The sequence below is a fragment of the Bombus pascuorum genome, chromosome 8, assembly GCF_905332965.1.
Source record: "Bombus pascuorum chromosome 8, iyBomPasc1.1, whole genome shotgun sequence".
NCBI classification, from domain to species: Eukaryota; Metazoa; Arthropoda; class Insecta; order Hymenoptera; family Apidae; genus Bombus; species Bombus pascuorum.
The window spans coordinates 4,673,866-4,696,129 of record NC_083495.1 but is presented as its reverse complement, the minus strand read 5'-3'; positions in this window follow the sequence as shown (position 1 = coordinate 4,696,129).

Genomic DNA, 22,264 nt, shown 5'->3' with positions numbered 1-22,264 from the left:
TTAGTAGGTTATAGTATATAACGTTTTACGTCATTACGTAATAGTATATAACGTTATACGTTATTACGTAATAGTATATAACGTTAAACGTTATTACATAATAGTTTATAACGTTTTACGTTATTACGTAATAGTTTAGAACGTTATACGTTAGTTCGTAATAGTATATATTGTAATATATTATAAGGTAATACTACATAACTTTATACGTCATAAGGTAATACTACATAACGTTATACGTCATAAGGTAATACTATATAACGATATACGTTAGTACATAATAGTATATAACGTTGTACGTTATTACGTAATAGTATATAACGTTATACGTCATTACGTATTAGTATATAACGTTATACATTATTACGTTTTAGTATATAACGTTATACGTTATTACGTAACATTTTACAACGTTATACGTTAGTACGTAGTAGTATATAACGTTATACGTTACAAGGTAATACTACATAACGTTATACGTTATTACGTAATAGCATATAATGTTATACGTTATTACGTAATAGCATATAACGTTATACGTCATTACGTAATAGTATATAACGTTATACGTTATTACGTAATAGTATATAACGTTATACGTTATTACGTAATAGCATATAACGTTATACGTCATTACGTAATAGTATATAACTTTATACGTTATTACGTAATAGCATATAACGTTATACGTCATTACGTAATACTATATAACATTATACGTTATTACGTAATAGTATATAACGTTGTACGTTATTACGTAATAGTATATAACGTTATACGTTATTACGTATTAGTATATAACGTTATACATTATTACGTTTTAGTATATAACGTTATACGTTATTACGTAACATTTTACAACGTTATACGTTAGTACGTAGTAGTATATAACGTTATACGTTATAAGGTAATACTACATAACGTTATACGTTATTACGTAATAGCCTATAACGCTATACGTCATTACGTAATAGTATATAACGTTATATGGTATTACCTAATAGTATATAACGTTTTACGTCATTACGTATTAGTATATAACGTTATACGTTAGTACGTAGTAGTATATAAAGTTATACGTTATAAGGTAATACCACATAACGTTATACGTTATTACGTAATAGCATATAACGTTATACGTTATTACGTAATAGCATATAACGTTATACGTTATTACGCAATAGTATATAACGTTATACGTCATTACGTAATAGTATATAACGTTATACGTCATTACGTAATAGTATATAACGTTATACGTCATTACGTAATGGTATATAACGTTATACGATATTACGTAATAATTAATAACGTTATACGTTAGTTCGTAATAGTATATAACGGTATACGTTATAAGTTAATACTACATAACGTTATACGTTATTACGTAATAGTTTATAACGTTATACGTTATTACGTAATAGCATATAACGTTATACGTTATTAGGTTTTACTACATAATGTTATACGTTATTACGTAATAGCATATATAACGTTTTACGTCATTACGTAATAGTTTATAACGTTATACATTAGTACGTATTAGTATATAACGTTATACGTTATAGGGTATTACTTCATAACGTTATACGTTATTACGTATTAGTATATATCGTTATACGTTATAAGGTATTAGTGCATAACCTTATACGTTATTACGTAATAGTTTATAACGTTATACGTTATTACGTAATAGCATATAACGTTATACGTTATAAGGTTTTACTACATAACGTTATACGTTATTACGTAATAGCATATAACGTTATACGTCATTACGTAACAGCATATAACGTTATGCGACACTACATAATAGTATATAACGTTATACATTATTACGTAATAGTATATAACGTTATACGATATTACGTAATAGTTTAAAACGTTATTCGTTAGTACGTGTTAGTATATAACGCTATACGTTATAAGGTAATACTACATAACGTTACACGTCATTACGTATTAGTATATGACGTTATACGTCATTACGTAATAGTATATAACGTTATACGTTATTACGTAATAGTATATAACGCTATACGTTATCACGTAATAGCATATAACGTTATACGTCATTACGTAATAGTATATAACGTTATACGATATTACGTAATAGTTTATAACGTTATACGTTAGTTCGTAATAGTATATAACGTTATACGTTATAAGGTAATACTACATAGCATTATACGTCATTACGTAATAATACATAACGATAAACGTTATTACGTATTAGTATATAACGTTTTACGTCATAACGTAATAGTATATAACGTTATACGTTATTACGTAATAGCATATAACGTTATACGACATTACGTAATAGTATATAACGTTATACGTTATTACGTAATAGTATATAACGTTATACGATATTACGTAATAGTTTATAACGTTATTCGTTAGTACTGGTTAGTATATAACGCTATACGTTATAAGGTAATACTACATAACGTTATACGTCACTACGTACTAGTATATCACGTTATACGTCATTACGTAATAGTTTATAACGTTATACGTTAGTTCGTAATAGTATATAACGTTATACGTTATAAGGTAATACTACATAACGTTATACGTCATTAAGTAATACTATATAACGATAAACGTTATTACGTATTAGTATATAACGTTTTACGTCATAACGTAATAGTATATAACGTTATACGTTATTACGTAATAGCATATAACGTTATACGACATTACGTAATAGTATATAACGTTATACGTTGTTACGTAATAGTATATAACGTTATACGATATTACGTAATAGTTTATAACGTTATTCGTTAGTACTTGTTAGTATATAACGCTATACGTTATAAGGTAATACTACATAACGTTATACGTTATTACGTAATAGTACATAACGTTATACGTTATTACGTAACAGTATATAACGTTATACGTTATAAGGTAATACTACATAACGTTATACGTCATAAGGCAATACTACATAACGTTACACGTCATAAGGTAATACTATATAACGACATACGTTATAAGGTAATACTACATAACGTTATACGTTATTACGTAATAGTACATAACGTTATACGTTATTACGTAACAGTATATAACGTTATACGTTATTACGTAATAGTATATAACGTTATACGTTAATACGTACTAGTATATAACGTTATACGTTACAAGGTAATACTACATAACGTTATACGTCATTACGTAATACTATATAACGATAAACGTTATTACGTATTAGTATATAACGTTTTACGTCATAACGTAATAGTATATAACGTTATACGTTATTACGTAATAGCATATAACGTTATACGACATTACGTAATAGTATATAACGTTATACGTTGTTACGTAATAGTATATAACGTTATACGATATTACGTAATAGTTTATAACGTTATTCGTTAGTACTTGTTAGTATATAACGTTATACGTTATAAGGTAATACTACATAACGTTATACGTTATTACGTAATAGCCTATAACGTTATACGTCATAAGGTAATACTACATATCGTTACACGTCATAAGGTAATACTATATAACGACATACGTTATAAGGTAATACTACATAACGTTATACGTTATAACGTAATAGTACATAACGTTATACGTTATTACGTAACAGTATATAACGTTATACGTTATTACGTAATAGTATATAACGTTATACGTTAATACGTACTAGTATATAACGTTATACGTTATAAGGTAATACTACATAACGTTATACGTCATAAGGCAATACTACATAACGTTACACGTCATAAGGTAATTCTATATAACGACATACGTTAGTAGGTTATAGTATATAACGTTTTACGTCATTACGTAATAGTATATAACGTTATACGTTATTACGTAATAGTATATAACGTTAAACGTTATTACATAATAGTTTATAACGTTTTACGTTATTACGTAATAGTTTAGAACGTTATACGTTAGTTCGTAATAGTATATATTGTAATATATTATAAGGTAATACTACATAACTTTATACGTCATAAGGTAATACTACATAACGTTATACGTCATAAGGTAATACTATATAACGATATACGTTAGTACATAATAGTATATAACGTTGTACGTTATTACGTAATAGTATATAACGTTATACGTCATTACGTATTAGTATATAACGTTATACATTATTACGTTTTAGTATATAACGTTATACGTTATTACGTAACATTTTACAACGTTATACGTTAGTACGTAGTAGTATATAACGTTATACGTTACAAGGTAATACTACATAACGTTATACGTTATTACGTAATAGCATATAATGTTATACGTTATTACGTAATAGCATATAACGTTATACGTCATTACGTAATAGTATATAACGTTATACGTTATTACGAAATAGTATATAACGTTATACGTTATTACGTAATAGCATATAACGTTATACGTCATTACGTAATAGTATATAACTTTATACGTTATTACGTAATAGCATATAACGTTATACGTCATTACGTAATACTATATAACATTATACGTTATTACGTAATAGTATATAACGTTGTACGTTATTACGTAATAGTATATAACGTTATACGTTATTACGTATTAGTATATAACGTTATACATTATTACGTTTTAGTATATAACGTTATACGTTATTACGTAACATTTTACAACGTTATACGTTAGTACGTAGTAGTATATAACGTTATACGTTATAAGGTAATACTACATAACGTTATACGTTATTACGTAATAGCCTATAACGCTATACGTCATTACGTAATAGTATATAACGTTATATGGTATTACCTAATAGTATATAACGTTTTACGTCATTACGTATTAGTATATAACGTTATACGTTAGTACGTAGTAGTATATAAAGTTATACGTTATAAGGTAATACCACATAACGTTATACGTTATTACGTAATAGCATATAACGTTATACGTTATTACGTAATAGCATATAACGTTATACGTTATTACGCAATAGTATATAACGTTATACGTCATTACGTAATAGTATATAACGTTATACGTCATTACGTAATAGTATATAACGTTATACGTCATTACGTAATGGTATATAACGTTATACGATATTACGTAATAATTAATAACGTTATACGTTAGTTCGTAATAGTATATAACGGTATACGTTATAAGTTAATACTACATAACGTTATACGTTATTACGTAATAGTTTATAACGTTATACGTTATTACGTAATAGCATATAACGTTATACGTTATTAGGTTTTACTACATAATGTTATACGTTATTACGTAATAGCATATATAACGTTTTACGTCATTACGTAATAGTTTATAACGTTATACATTAGTACGTATTAGTATGTAACGTTATACGTTATAGGGTATTACTTCATAACGTTATACGTTATTACGTATTAGTATATATCGTTATACGTTATAAGGTATTAGTGCATAACCTTATACGTTATTACGTAATAGTTTATAACGTTATACGTTATTACGTAATAGCATATAACGTTATACGTTATAAGGTTTTACTACATAACGTTATACGTTATTACGTAATAGCATATAACGTTATACGTCATTACGTAACAGCATATAACGTTATGCGACACTACATAATAGTATATAACGTTATACATTATTACGTAATAGTATATAACGTTATACGATATTACGTAATAGTTTAAAACGTTATTCGTTAGTACGTGTTAGTATATAACGCTATACGTTATAAGGTAATACTACATAACGTTACACGTCATTACGTATTAGTATATGACGTTATACGTCATTACGTAATAGTATATAACGTTATACGTTATTACGTAATAGTATATAACGCTATACGTTATAAGGTAATACTACATAACGTTATACGTCACTACGTACTAGTATATCACGTTATACGTCATTACGTAATAGTTTATAACGTTATACGTTAGTTCGTAATAGTATATAACGTTATACGTTATAAGGTAATACTACATAACGTTATACGTCATTAAGTAATACTATATAACGATAAACGTTATTACGTATTAGTATATAACGTTTTACGTCATAACGTAATAGTATATAACGTTATACGTTATTACGTAATAGCATATAACGTTATACGACATTACGTAATAGTATATAACGTTATACGTTGTTACGTAATAGTATATAACGTTATACGATATTACGTAATAGTTTATAACGTTATTCGTTAGTATTTGTTAGTATATAACGCTATACGTTATAAGGTAATACTACATAACGTTATACGTCACTATGTACTAGTATATCACGTTATACGTCATTACGTAATAGTATATAACGTTATACGTTATTACGTAATAGTATATAACGCTATACGTTATCACGTAATAGTATATAACGTTATACGTCATTACGTAATAGTATATAACGTTATACGATATTACGTAATAGTTTATAACGTTATACGTTAGTTCGTAATAGTATATAACGTTATACGTTATAAGGTAATACTACATAACATTATACGTCATTACGTAATACTATATAACGATATACGTTAGTACGTTTTAGTATATAACGTTTTACGTCATTACGTAATAGTATATAATGTTATACGTTATTACGTAATAGCATATATAACGTTTTACGTCATTACGTAATAGTTTATAACGTTATACATTAGTACGTATTAGTATATAACGTTATACGTTATAGGGTATTACTACATAACGTTATATGTTATTACGTATTAGTATATATCGTTATACGTTATAAGGTATTACTGCATAACGTTATACGTTATTACGTAATAGTTTATAACGTTATACGTTATTACGTAAGAGCATATAACGTTATACGTTATTAGGTTTTACTGCATAACGTTATACGTTATTACGTAATAGTGTATAACGTTATACGTCATTACGTAACAGCATATAACGTTATACGACATTACATAATAGTATATAACGTTATACATTATTACGTAATAGTACATAACGTTATACGATATTACGTAATAGTTTATAACGTTATTCGTTAGTACGTGTTAGTATATAACGCTATACGTTATAAGGTAATACTACATAACATTATACGTCATTACGTAATACTATATAACGATATACGTTAGTACGTATTAGTATATAACGTTTTACGTCATTACGTAATAGTATATAACGTTATACGTTATTACGTAATAGTATATAGCGTTATATGTTATTACGTAATAGTTTACAACGTTACACGTTAGTTCGTAATAGTATATAACGTTATACGATATTACGTAATAGTTTATATCGTTATTCGTTAGTACGTCTTAGTATATAACGCTATACGTTATAAGGTAATACTACATAACGTTATACGTTATTACGTAATAGCATATAACGTTATACGACATTACGTAATAGTATAAAACGTTATACGTTATTACATAATAGTATATAGCGTTATATGTTATTACGTAATAGTTTATAACGTTATACGTTAGTTCGTAATAGTATATAACGTTATACGATATTACGTAATAGTTTATATCGCTATTCGTTAGTACGTGTTAGTATATAACGCTGTACGTTATAAGGTAATACTACATAACGTTATACGTTAGTACGTATTAGTATATAACGTTTTACGTCATTACGTAATAGTATATAACGTTATATGTTATTACGTAATAGTATATAACGTTATACGTCATTACGTAATAGTATATAACGTTATACGTTAGTACGTATTAGTATATAACGTTTTATGTCATTACGTAATAGTATATAACGCTGTACGTTATCACGTAATAGCATATAACGTTATACGTCATTACGTAATAGTATATAACGTTATACGATATTACGTAATAGTTTACAACGTTATACGTTAGTACGTAGTAGTATATAACGTTATACGTTATAAGGTAATACTACATAACGTTATATGTCATTACGTAATACCATATAATGATATACGTTAGTACGTATTAGTATATAACGTTTTACGTCATTACGTAATATATATAATTTTATACGTTATAACGTAATAGCATATATAACGTTTTACGTCATTACGTAATAGTTTATAACGTTATACATTAGTACGTATTAGTATATAACGTTATTCGTTATAGGGTACTACTACATAACGTTATACGTCATTACGTATTAGTATATAACGTTATACGTTATAAGGTAATACTACATAGCATTATACGTCATTACGTAATACTATATAACGATATGCGTTATTACGTATTAGTATATAACGTTTTACGTCATTACGTAGTGGTATATAACGTTATACGTTATTACGTAATAGCATATAACGTTATACGACATTACGTAATAGTATATAACGTTATACGTTATTACGTAATAGTATATAACGTTATACGATATTACGTAATAGTTTATAATGTTATTCGTTAGTACGTGTTAGTATATAACGTTTACGTCATTACCTAATATATATAATGTTATACGTTATAACGTAATAGCATATATAACGTTTTACGTCATTACGTAATAGTTTATAACGTTATACATTATTACGTATTAGTATATAACGTTATTCGTTATAGGGTACTACTACATAACGTTATACGTCATTACGTATTAGTATATAACGTTATACGTTATAAGGTAATACTACATAGGATTATACGTCATTACGTAATACTATATAACGATATACGTTAGTACGTATTAGTATATAACGTTTTACGTCATTACGTAATAATATATAACGTTATACGTTATCACGTAATAGCATATAACGTTATACGTCATTACGTATTATTATATAACGTTATACGTTATAAGGTATTACTACATAACGTTATACGTTATTACGTAAGAGTTTATAACGTTATACGATATTACGTAATAGTTTATAATGTTATTCGTTAGTACGTGTTAGTGTATAACGCTATACGTTATAAGGTAATACTACATAACGTTATACGTCATTACGTACTAGTATATCACGTTATACGTCATTACGTAATAGTATATAACGTTATACGTTATTACGTAATAGTATATAGCGTTATACGTTATTACGTAATAGTTTATAACGTTATACGTTAGTTCGTAATAGCATATAACGTTATACGTTATCACGTAATAGCATATAACGTTATACGTCATTACGTATTATTATATAACGTTATACGTTATAAGGTATTACTACATAACGTTATACGTTATTACGTAACAGTTTATAACGTTATACGATATTACGTAATAGTTTATAACGTTATTCGTTAGTACGAGTTAGTATATAACGCTATACGTTATAAGGTAATACTACATAATGTTATACGTCATTACGTATTAGTATATCACGTTATACGTCATTACGTAATAGTATATAACGTTATACGTTATTACGTAATAGTATATAACGTTATACGTTATTACGTAATAGCATAAAACGTTATACGACATTACGTAATAGTATATGACGTTATACGTTTGTTCGTAATAGTATATAACGTTTTACGTTATTACGTAATAGTATATAACGTTATACGTTATTACGTAATAGCATAAAACGTTATACGACATTACGTAATAGTATATGACGTTATACGTTTGTTCGTAATAGTATATAACGTTTTACGTCATTACGTAATAGTATATAACGTTATACGTTATTACGTAATAGTATATAACGTTATACGTTATCACGTAATAGTTTATAACGTTATACGTTATTACGTAATAGCATATAACGTTATACGACATTACGTAATAGTATATGACGTTATACGTTTGTTCGTAATAGTATATAACGTTATACGATATTACGTAATAGTTTATATCGTTATTCGTTAGTACGTGTTAGTATATAACGCTATACGTTATAAGGTAATACTACATAACGTTATACGTTATTACGTAATAGTATATAACGTTATACGTTATTACGTAATAGTATATAACGTTATACGTTATTACGTAATAGCATATAACGTTATACGACATTACGTAATAGTATATAACGTTATACGTTATTACGTATTAGTATATAACGTTTTACGTCATTACGTAATAGTATATAACGTTATACGTTATTACGTAATAGTATATAACGTTATACGACATTACGTAATAGTATATAACGTTATACGTTATTACGTAATAGTATATAACGTTATACGTTATTACGTAATAGTATATAACGTTATACGACATTACGTAATAGTATATAACGTTATACGTTATTACGTAATAGTATATAACGTTATACGATATTACGTAATAGTATATAACGTTATACGTTATTACGTAATAGTATATAGCGTTATACGTTATTACGTAATAGTTTATAACGTTATACGTTAGTTCGTAATAGTATATAACGTTATACGATATTACGTAATAGTTTATATCGTTATTCGTTAGTACGTGTTAGTATATAACGCTATACGTTATAAGGTAACACTACATACCGTTATACGTTAGTACGTATTAGTATATAACGTTTTACGTCATTACGTTATAGTATATAACGTTATACGTTATTACGTAATAGTATATAGCGTTATACGTTATTACGTAATAGTTTATAACGTTATACGTTAGTTCGTAATAGTATATAACGTTATACGTTATAAGGTAATACTACATAACGTTATACGTCATTACGTAATACTATATAACGATATACGTTAGAACGTATTAGTATATAACGTTTTACGTCATTACGTAATAGTATATAACGTTATACGTTATCACGTAATAGTTTATAACGTTATTCGTTAGTACGTGTTAGTATATAACGCTGTACGTTATAAGGTAATACTACATAACATTATACGTCATTACCTAATACTATATAACGATATACGTTAGTACGTATTAGTATATAACGTTTTACGTCATTACGTAATAGTATAAAACGTTATACGTTATTACGTAATAGTATATAGCGTTATATGTTATTACGTAATAGTTTATAACGTTATACCTTAGTTCGTAATAGTATATAACGTTATACGATATTACGTAATAGTTTATATCGCTATTCGTTAGTACGTGTTAGTATATAACGCTGTACGTTATAAGGTAATACTACATAACGTTATACGTTAGTACGTATTAGTATATAACGTTTTACGTCATTACGTAATAGTATATAACGTTATACGTTATTACGTAATAGTATATAACGTTATACGTCATTACGTAATAGTATATAACGTTATACGTTAGTACGTATTAGTATATAACGTTTTATGTCATTACGTAATAGTATATAACGCTGTACGTTATCACGTAATAGCATATAACGTTATACGTCATTACGTAATAGTATATAACGTTATACGATATTACGTAATAGTTTACAACGTTATACGTTAGTACGTAGTAGTATATAACGTTATACGTTATAAGGTACTACTACATAACGTTATACGTCATTACGTATTAGTATATAACGTTATACGTTATAAGGTAATACTACATAGCATTATACGTCATTACGTAATACTATATAACGATATGCGTTATTACGTATTAGTATATAACGTTTTACGTCATTACGTAGTAGTATATAACGTTATACGTTATTACGTAATAGCATATAACGTTATACGACATTACGTAATAGTATATAACGTTATACGTTATTACGTAATAGTATATAACGTTATACGATATTACGTAATAGTTTATAATGTTATTCGTTAGTACGTGTTAGTATATAACGTTTTACGTCATTACGTAATATATATAATGTTATACGTTATAACGTAATAGCATATATAACGTTTTACGTCATTACGTAATAGTTTATAACGTTATACATTAGTACGTATTAGTATATAACGTTATTCGTTATAGGGTACTACTACATAACGTTATACGTCATTACGTATTAGTATATAACGTTATACGTTATAAGGTAATACTACATAGCATTATACGTCATTACGTAATACTATATAACGATATGCGTTATTACGTATTAGTATATAACGTTTTACGTCATTACGTAGTAGTATATAACGTTATACGTTATTACGTAATAGCATATAACGTTATACGACATTACGTAATAGTATATAACGTTATACGTTATTACGTAATAGTATATAACGTTATACGATATTACGTAATAGTTTATAATGTTATTCGTTAGTACGTGTTAGTATATAACGCTATACGTTATAAGCTAATACTACATAACGTTATACGTCATTACGTACTAGTATATCACGTTATACGTCATTACGTAATAGTATATAACGTTATACGTTATTACGTAATAGTATATAGCGTTATACGTTATTACGTAATAGTTTATAACGTTATACGTTAGTTCGTAATAGCATATAACGTTATACGTTATCACGTAATAGCATATAACGTTATACGTCATTACGTATTATTATATAACGTTATACGTTATAAGGTATTACTACATAACGTTATACGTTATTACGTACCAGATTATAACGTTATACGATATTACGTAATAGTTTATAACGTTATTCGTTAGTACGAGTTAGTATATAACGCTATACGTTATAAGGTAATACTACATAATGTTATACGTCATTACGTATTAGTATATCACGTTATACGTCATTACGTAATAGTATATAACGTTATACGTTATTACGTAATAGTATATAACGTTATACGTTATTACGTAATAGCATAAAACGTTATACGACATTACGTAATAGTATATAACGTTATACGTTATTACGTAATAGTATATAACCTTATACGATATTACGTAATAATTAATAACGTTATACGTTAGTTCGTAATAGTATATAACGTTATACGTTATAAGGTAATACTATATAACGTTATACGTCATTACGTGATACTATATAACGTTATACGTCATTACGTAATAGTTTACAACGTTATACATTAGTACGTGTTAGTATATAGCGCTATACGTTATAAGGTAATACTACATAACGTTATACGTCATTACGTATTAGTATATAACGTTATACGTTATTACGTAATAGCATATAACGTTATACGACATTACGTAATAGTATATAACGTTATACGTTATTACGTATTAGTATATAACGTTTTACGTCATTACGTAATAGTATATAACGTTATACGTTATTACGTAATAGCATATAACGTTATACGACATTACGTAATAGTATATAACGTTATACGTTATTACGTAATAGTATATAACGTTATACGATATTACGTAATAGTTTATAACGTTATTCGTTAGTACGTGTTAGTATATAACGCTATACGTTATAAGGTAATACAACATAACCTTATACGTCATTACGTACTAGTATATCACGTTATACGTCATTACGTAATAGTATATAACGTTATACGTTATTACGTAATAGTATATAGCGTTATACGTTATTACGTAATAGTTTATAACGTTATACGTTAGTTCGTAATAGTATATAACGTTATACGATATTACGTAATAGTTTATATCGTTATTCGTTAGTACGTGTTAGTATATAACGCTATACGTTATAAGGTAACACTACATAACGTTATACGTTAGTACGTATTAGTATATAACGTTTTACGTCATTACGTTATAGTATATAACGTTATACGTTATTACGTAATAGTATATAGCGTTATACGTTATTACGTAATAGTTTATAACGTTATACGTTAGTTCGTAATAGTATATAACGTTATACGTTATAAGGTAATACTACATAACGTTATACGTCATTACGTAATACTATATAACGATATACGTTAGTACGTATTAGTATATAACGTTTTACGTCATTACGTAATAGTATATAACGTTATACGTTATCACGTAATAGTTTATAACGTTATTCGTTAGTACGTGTTAGTATATAACGCTGTACGTTATAAGGTAATACTACATAACGTTATACGTCATTACGTACTAGTATATCACGTTATACGTCATTACGTAATAGCATATAACGTTATACGTTATTACGTAATAGTATATAACGCTATACGTTATCACGTAATAGTTTATAACGTTATTCGTTAGTACGTGTTAGTATATAACGCTGTACGTTATAAGGTAATACTACATAACGTTATACGTCATTACGTACTAGTATATCACGTTATACGTCATTACGTAATAGTATATAACGTTATACGTTATTACGTAATAGTATATAACGCTATACGTTATCACGTAATAGCATATAACGTTATACGTCATTACGTAATAGTATATAACGCTGTACGTTATCACGTAATAGCATATAACGTTATACGTCATTACGTAATAGTATATAACGTTATACGATATTACGTAATAGTTTACAACGTTATACGTTAGTACGTAGTAGTATATAACGTTATACGTTATAAGGTAATACTACATAACGTTATATGTCATTACGTAATACCATATAATGATATACGTTAGTACGTATTAGTATATAACGTTTTACGTCATTACGTAATATATATAATGTTATACGTTATAACGTAATAGCATATATAACGTTTTACGTCATTACGTAATAGTTTATAACGTTATACATTAGTACGTATTAGTATATAACGTTATTCGTTATAGGGTACTACTACATAACGTTATACGTCATTACGTATTAGTATATAACGTTATACGTTATAAGGTAATACTACATAGCATTATACGTCATTACGTAATACTATATAACGATATGCGTTATTACGTATTAGTATATAACGTTTTACGTCATTACGTAGTAGTATATAACGTTATACGTTATTACGTAATAGCATATAACGTTATACGACATTACGTAATAGTATATAACGTTATACGTTATTACGTAATAGTATATAACGTTATACGATATTACGTAATAGCTTATAATGTTATTCGTTAGTACGTGTTAGTATATAACGCTATACGTTATAAGCTAATACTACATAACGTTATACGTCATTACGTACTAGTATATCACGTTATACGTCATTACGTAATAGTATATAACGTTATACGTTATTACGTAATAGTATATAACGCTATACGTTAGTTCGTAATAGTATATAACGTTATACGCTATAAGGTAATACTACATAACGTTATACGTCATTACGTAATACTATATAACGATATACGTTAGTACGTATTAGTATATAACGTTTTACGTCATTACGTAATATATATAATGTTATACGTTATAACGTAATAGCATATATAAGTTTTTACGTCATTACGTAATAGTTTATAACGTTATACATTATTACGTATTAGTATATAACGTTATTCGTTATAGGGTACTACTACATAACGTTATACGTCATTACGTAGTAGTATATAACGTTATACGTTATTACGTAATAGCATATGACGTTATACGACATTACGTAATAGTATATAACGTTATACGTTATTACGTAATAGTATATAACGTTATACGATATTACGTAATAGTTTATAATGTTATTCGTTAGTACGTGTTAGTATATAACGTTTTACGTCATTACGTAATATATATAATGTTATACGTTATAACGTAATAGCATATATAACGTTTTACGTCATTACGTAATAGTTTATAACGTTATACATTAGTACGTATTAGTATATAACGTTATTCGTTATAGGGTACTACTACATAACGTTATACGTCATTACGTATTAGTATATAACGTTATACTTTATAAGGTAATACTACATAGCATTATACGTCATTACGTAATACTATATAACGATATGCGTTATTACGTATTAGTATATAACGTTTTACGTCATTACGTAGTAGTATATAACGTTATACGTTATTACGTAATAGCATATAACGTTATACGACATTACGTAATAGTATATAACGTTATACGTTATTACGTAATAGTATATAACGTTATACGATATTACGTAATAGTTTATAATGTTATTCGTTAGTACGTGTTAGTATATAACGCTATACGTTATAAGCTAATACTACATAACGTTATACGTCATTACGTACTAGTATATCACGTTATACGTCATTACGTAATAGTATATAACGTTATACGTTATTACGTAATAGTATATAACGCTATACGTTAGTTCGTAATAGTATATAACGTTATACGTTATAAGGTAATACTACATAACGTTATACGTCATTACGTAATACTATATAACGATATACGTTAGTACGTATTAGTATATAACGTTTTACGTCATTACGTAATAGTATATAATGTAATACGTTATTACGTAATAGCATATATAACGTTTTACGTCATTACGTAATAGTTTATAACGTTATACATTAGTACGTATTAGTATATAACGTTATACGTTATTAGGTTTTACTACATAACGTTATACGTTATTACGTAATAGCATATAACGTTATACGTCATTACGTAATAGTATATAACGTTATACGTTATTACGTAATAGTATATAACGCTATACGTTATCACGTAATAGCATATAACGTTATACGATATTACGTAATAGTTTATAACGTTATACGTTAGTACGTAATAGTATATAACGTTATACGTTATAAGGTAATACTACATAACATTATACGTCATTACGTAATACTATATAACGATATACGTTAGTACGTATTAGTATATAACGTTTTACGTCATTACGTAATAGTATATAACGTTATACGTTATTACGTAATAGTATATAGCGTTATATGTTATTACGTAATAGTTTATAACGTTATACGTTAGTTCGTAATAGTATATAACGTTATACAATATTACGTAATAGTTTATATCGTTATTCGTTAGTACGTGTTAGTATATAACGCTATACGTTATAAGGTAATACTACATATCGTTATACGTTAGTACGTATTAGTATATAACGTTTTACGTCATTACGTAATAGTATATAACGATATACGTTAGTACGTATTAGTATATAACGTTTTACGTCATTACGTAATAGTTTATAACGTTATTCGTTAGTACGAGTTACTATATAACGCTATACGTTATAAGGTAATACTACATAATGTTATACGTCATTACGTATTAGTATATCACGTTATACGTCATTACGTAATAGTATATAACGTTATACGTTATTACGTAATAGTATATAACGTTATACGTTATTACGTAATAGCATAAAACGTTATACGACATTACGTAATAGTATATAACGTTATACGTTATTACGTAATAGTATATAACCTTATACGATATTACGTAATAATTAATAACGTTATACGTTAGTTCGTAATAGTATATAACGTTATACGTTATAAGGTAATACTACATAACGTTATACGTCATTACGTGATACTATATAATGTTATACGTCATTACGTAATAGTTTACAACGTTATACGTTAGTACGTGTTAGTATATAGCGCTATACGTTATAAGGTAATACTACATAACGTTATACGTCATTACGTATTAGTATATAACGTTATACGTCATTACGTAATAGTATATATTGTTATACGTTATTACGTAATAGTATATAACGTTATACGTTATCACGTAATAGTTTATATCGTTATTCGTTAGTACCTGTTAGTATATAACGCTATACGTTATAAGGTAATACTACATAACGTTATACGTTATTACGTAATAGTATATAACGTTATACGTTATTACGTAATAGTATATAACGTTATACGTTATTACGTAATAGCATATAACGTTATACGACATTACGTAATAGTATATAACGTTATACGTTATTACGTATTAGTATATAACGTTTTACGTCATTACGTAATAGTATATAACGTTATACGTTATTACGTAATAGCATATAACGTTATACGACATTACGTAATAGTATATAACGTTATACGTTATTACGTAATAGTATATAACGTTATACGATATTACGTAATAGTTTATAACGTTATTCGTTAGTACGTGTTAGTATATAACGCTATACGTTATAAGGTAATACAACATAACCTTATACGTCATTACGTACTAGTATATCACGTTATACGTCATTACGTAATAGTATATAACGTTATACGTTATTACGTAATAGTATATAGCGTTATACGTTATTACGTAATAGTTTATAACGTTATACGTTAGTTCGTAATAGTATATAACGTTATACGATATTACGTAATAGTTTATATCGTTATTCGTTAGTACGTGTTAGTATATAACGCTATACGTTATAAGGTAACACTACATAACGTTATACGTTAGTACGTATTAGTATATAACGTTTTACGTCATTACGTTATAGTATATAACGTTATACGTTATTACGTAATAGTATATAGCGTTATACGTTATTACGTAATAGTTTATAACGTTATATGTTAGTTCGTAATAGTATATAACGTTATACGTTATAAGGTAATACTACATAACGTTATACGTCATTACGTAATACTATATAACGATATACGTTAGTACGTATTAGTATATAACGTTTTACGTCATTACGTAATAGTATATAACGTTATACGTTATCACGTAATAGTTTATAACGTTATTCGTTAGTACGTGTTAGTATATAACGCTGTACGTTATAAGGTAATACTACATAACGTTATACGTCATTACGTACTAGTATATCACGTTATACGTCATTACGTAATAGTATATAACGTTATACGTTATTACGTAATAGTATATAACGCTATACGTTATCACGTAATAGCATATAACGTTATACGTCATTACGTAATAGTATATAACGTTATACGATATTACGTAATAGTTTATAACGTTATACGTTAGTTCGTAATAGTATATAACGTTATACGTTATAAGGTAATACTACATAACATTATACGTCATTACCTAATACTATATAACGATATACGTTAGTACGTATTAGTATATAACGTTTTACGTCATTACGTAATAGTATATAACGTTATACGTTATCACGTAATAGTTTATAACGTTATACTTTATTATGTAATAGCATATAACGCTGTACGTTATAAGGTAATACTACATAACGTTATACGTCATTACGTACTAGTATATCACGTTATACGTCATTACGTAATAGTATATAACGTTATACGTTATTACGTAATAGTATATAACGCTATACGTTATCACGTAATAGTATATAACGTTATACGATATTACGTAATAGTTTATATCGTTATTCGTTAGTACGTGTTAGTATATAACGCTATACGTTATAAGGTAACACTACATAACGTTATACGTTAGTACGTATTAGTATATAACGTTTTACGTCATTACGTTATAGTATATAACGTTATACGTTATTACGTAATAGTATATAGCGTTATACGTTATTACGTAATAGTTTATAACGTTATACGTTAGTTCGTAATAGTATATAACGTTATACGTTATAAGGTAATACTACATAACGTTATACGTCATTACGTAATACTATATAACGATATACGTTAGTACGTATTAGTATATAACGTTTTACGTCATTACGTAATAGTATATAACGTTATACGTTATCACGTAATAGTTTATAACGTTATTCGTTAGTACGTGTTAGTATATAACGCTGTACGTTATAAGGTAATTCTACATAACGTTATACGTCATTACGTACTAGTATATCACGTTATACGTCATTACGTAATAGTATATAACGTTATACGTTATTACGTAATAGTATATAACGCTATACGTTATCACGTAATAGCATATAACGTTATAGGTCATTACGTAATAGTATATAACGTTATACGATATTACGTAATAGTTTATAACGTTATACGTTAGTTCGTAATAGTATATAACGTTATACGTTATAAGGTAATACTACATAACATTATACGTCATTACCTAATACTATATAACGATATACGTTAGTACGTATTAGTATATAACGTTTTACGTCATTACGTAATAGTATATAACGTTATACGTTATCACGTAATAGTTTATAACGTTATACTTTATTACGTAATAGCATATAACGTTATACGTTATAAGGTATTACTACATAACGTCATACGTTATTGCGTAACAGTTTATAACGTTATACGATATTGCGTAATAGTTTATAACGTTATACGTTAGTTCGTAATAGTATATAACGTTATACGTTATAAGGTAATACTAGATAACATTATACGTCATTACCTAATACTATATAACGATATACGTTAGTACGTATTAGTATATAACGTTTTACGTCATTACGTAATAGTATATAACGTTATACGTTATTACGTAATAGTATATAACGTTATACGTTATCACGTAATAGTTTATAACGTTATTCGTTAGTACGTGTTAGTATATAACGCTGTACGTTATAAGGTAATACTACATAACGTTATACGTCATTACGTACTAGTATATCACGTTATACGTCATTACGTAATAGTATATAACGTTATACGTTATTACGTAATAGTATATAACGCTATACGTTATCACGTAATAGCATATAACGTTATACGTCATTACGTAATAGTATATAACGTTATACGATATTACGTAATAGTTTATAACGTTATACGTTAGTTCGTAATAGTATATAACGTTATACGTTATAAGGTAATACTACATAACATTATACGTCATTACCTAATACTATATAACGATATACGTTAGTACGTATTAGTATATAACGTTTTACGTCATTACGTAATAGTATATAACGTTATACGTTATCACGTAATAGTTTATAACGTTATACTTTATTACGTAATAGCATATAACGCTGTACGTTATAAGGTAATACTACATAACGTTATACGTCATTACGTACTAGTATATCACGTTATACGTCATTACGTAATAGTATATAACGTTATACGTTATTACGTAATAGTATATAACGCTATACGTTATCACGTAATAGTATATAACGTTATACGATATTACGTAATAGTTTATATCGTTATTCGTTAGTACGTGTTAGTATATAACGCTATACGTCATAAGGTAACACTACATAACGTTATACGTTAGTACGTATTAGTATATAACGTTTTACGTCATTACGTTATAGTATATAACGTTATACGTTATCACGTAATAGTATATACCGTTATACGTTATTACGTAATAGTTTATAACGTTATACGTTAGTTCGTAATAGTATATAACGTTATACGTTATAAGGTAATACTACATAACGTTATACGTCATTACGTAATACTATATAACGATATACGTTAGTACGTATTAGTATATAACGTTTTACGTCATTACGTAATAGTATATAACGTTATACGTTATCACGTAATAATTTATAACGTTATTCGTTAGTACGTGTTAGTATATAACGCTGTACGTTATAAGGTAATACTACATAACGTTATACGTCATTACGTACTAGTATATCACGTTATACGTCATTACGTAATAGTATATAACGTTATACGTTATTACGTAATAGTATATAACGCTATACGTTATCACGTAATAGCATATAACGTTATAGGTCATTACGTAATAGTATATAACGTTATACGATATTACGTAATAGTTTATAACGTTATACGTTAGTTCGTAATAGTATATAACGTTATACGTTATAAGGTAATACTACATAACATTATACGTCATTACCTAATACTATATAACGATATACGTTAGTACGTATTAGTATATAACGTTTTACGTCATTACGTAATAGTATATAACGTTATACGTTATCACGTAATAGTTTATAACGTTATACTTTATTACGTAATAGCATATAACGTTATACGTTATAAGGTATTACTACATAACGTCATACGTTATTGCGTAACAGTTTATAACGTTATACGATATTGCGTAATAGTTTATAACGTTATACGTTAGTTCGTAATAGTATATAACGTTATACGTTATAAGGTAATACTAGATAACATTATACGTCATTACCTAATACTATATAACGATATACGTTAGTACGTATTAGTATATAACGTTTTACGTCATTACGTAATAGTATATAACGTTATACGTTATTACGTAATAGTATATAACGTTATACGTTATCACGTAATAGTTTATAACGTTATACGTTATTACGTAATAGCATATAACGTTATACGTTATAAGGTATTACTACATAACGTTATACGTTATTACGTAATACTAGATAACATTATACGTCATTACCTAATACTACATAACGATATACGTTAGTACGTATTAGTATATAACGTTATACGTCATTACGTAATAGTATATAACGCTATACGTTATTACGTAATAGTGTATAACGTTATACGTTATTACGTAATAGTATATAACGTTATACGTTATTACGTAATAGCATATAACGTTATACGACATTACGTAATAATATATAACGTTATACGTTATTACGTATTAGTATATAACGTTTTACGTCATTACGTAATAGTATATAACGTTATACGTTATTACGTAATAGTTTATAACGTTATACGTTAGTTCGTAATAGTATATAA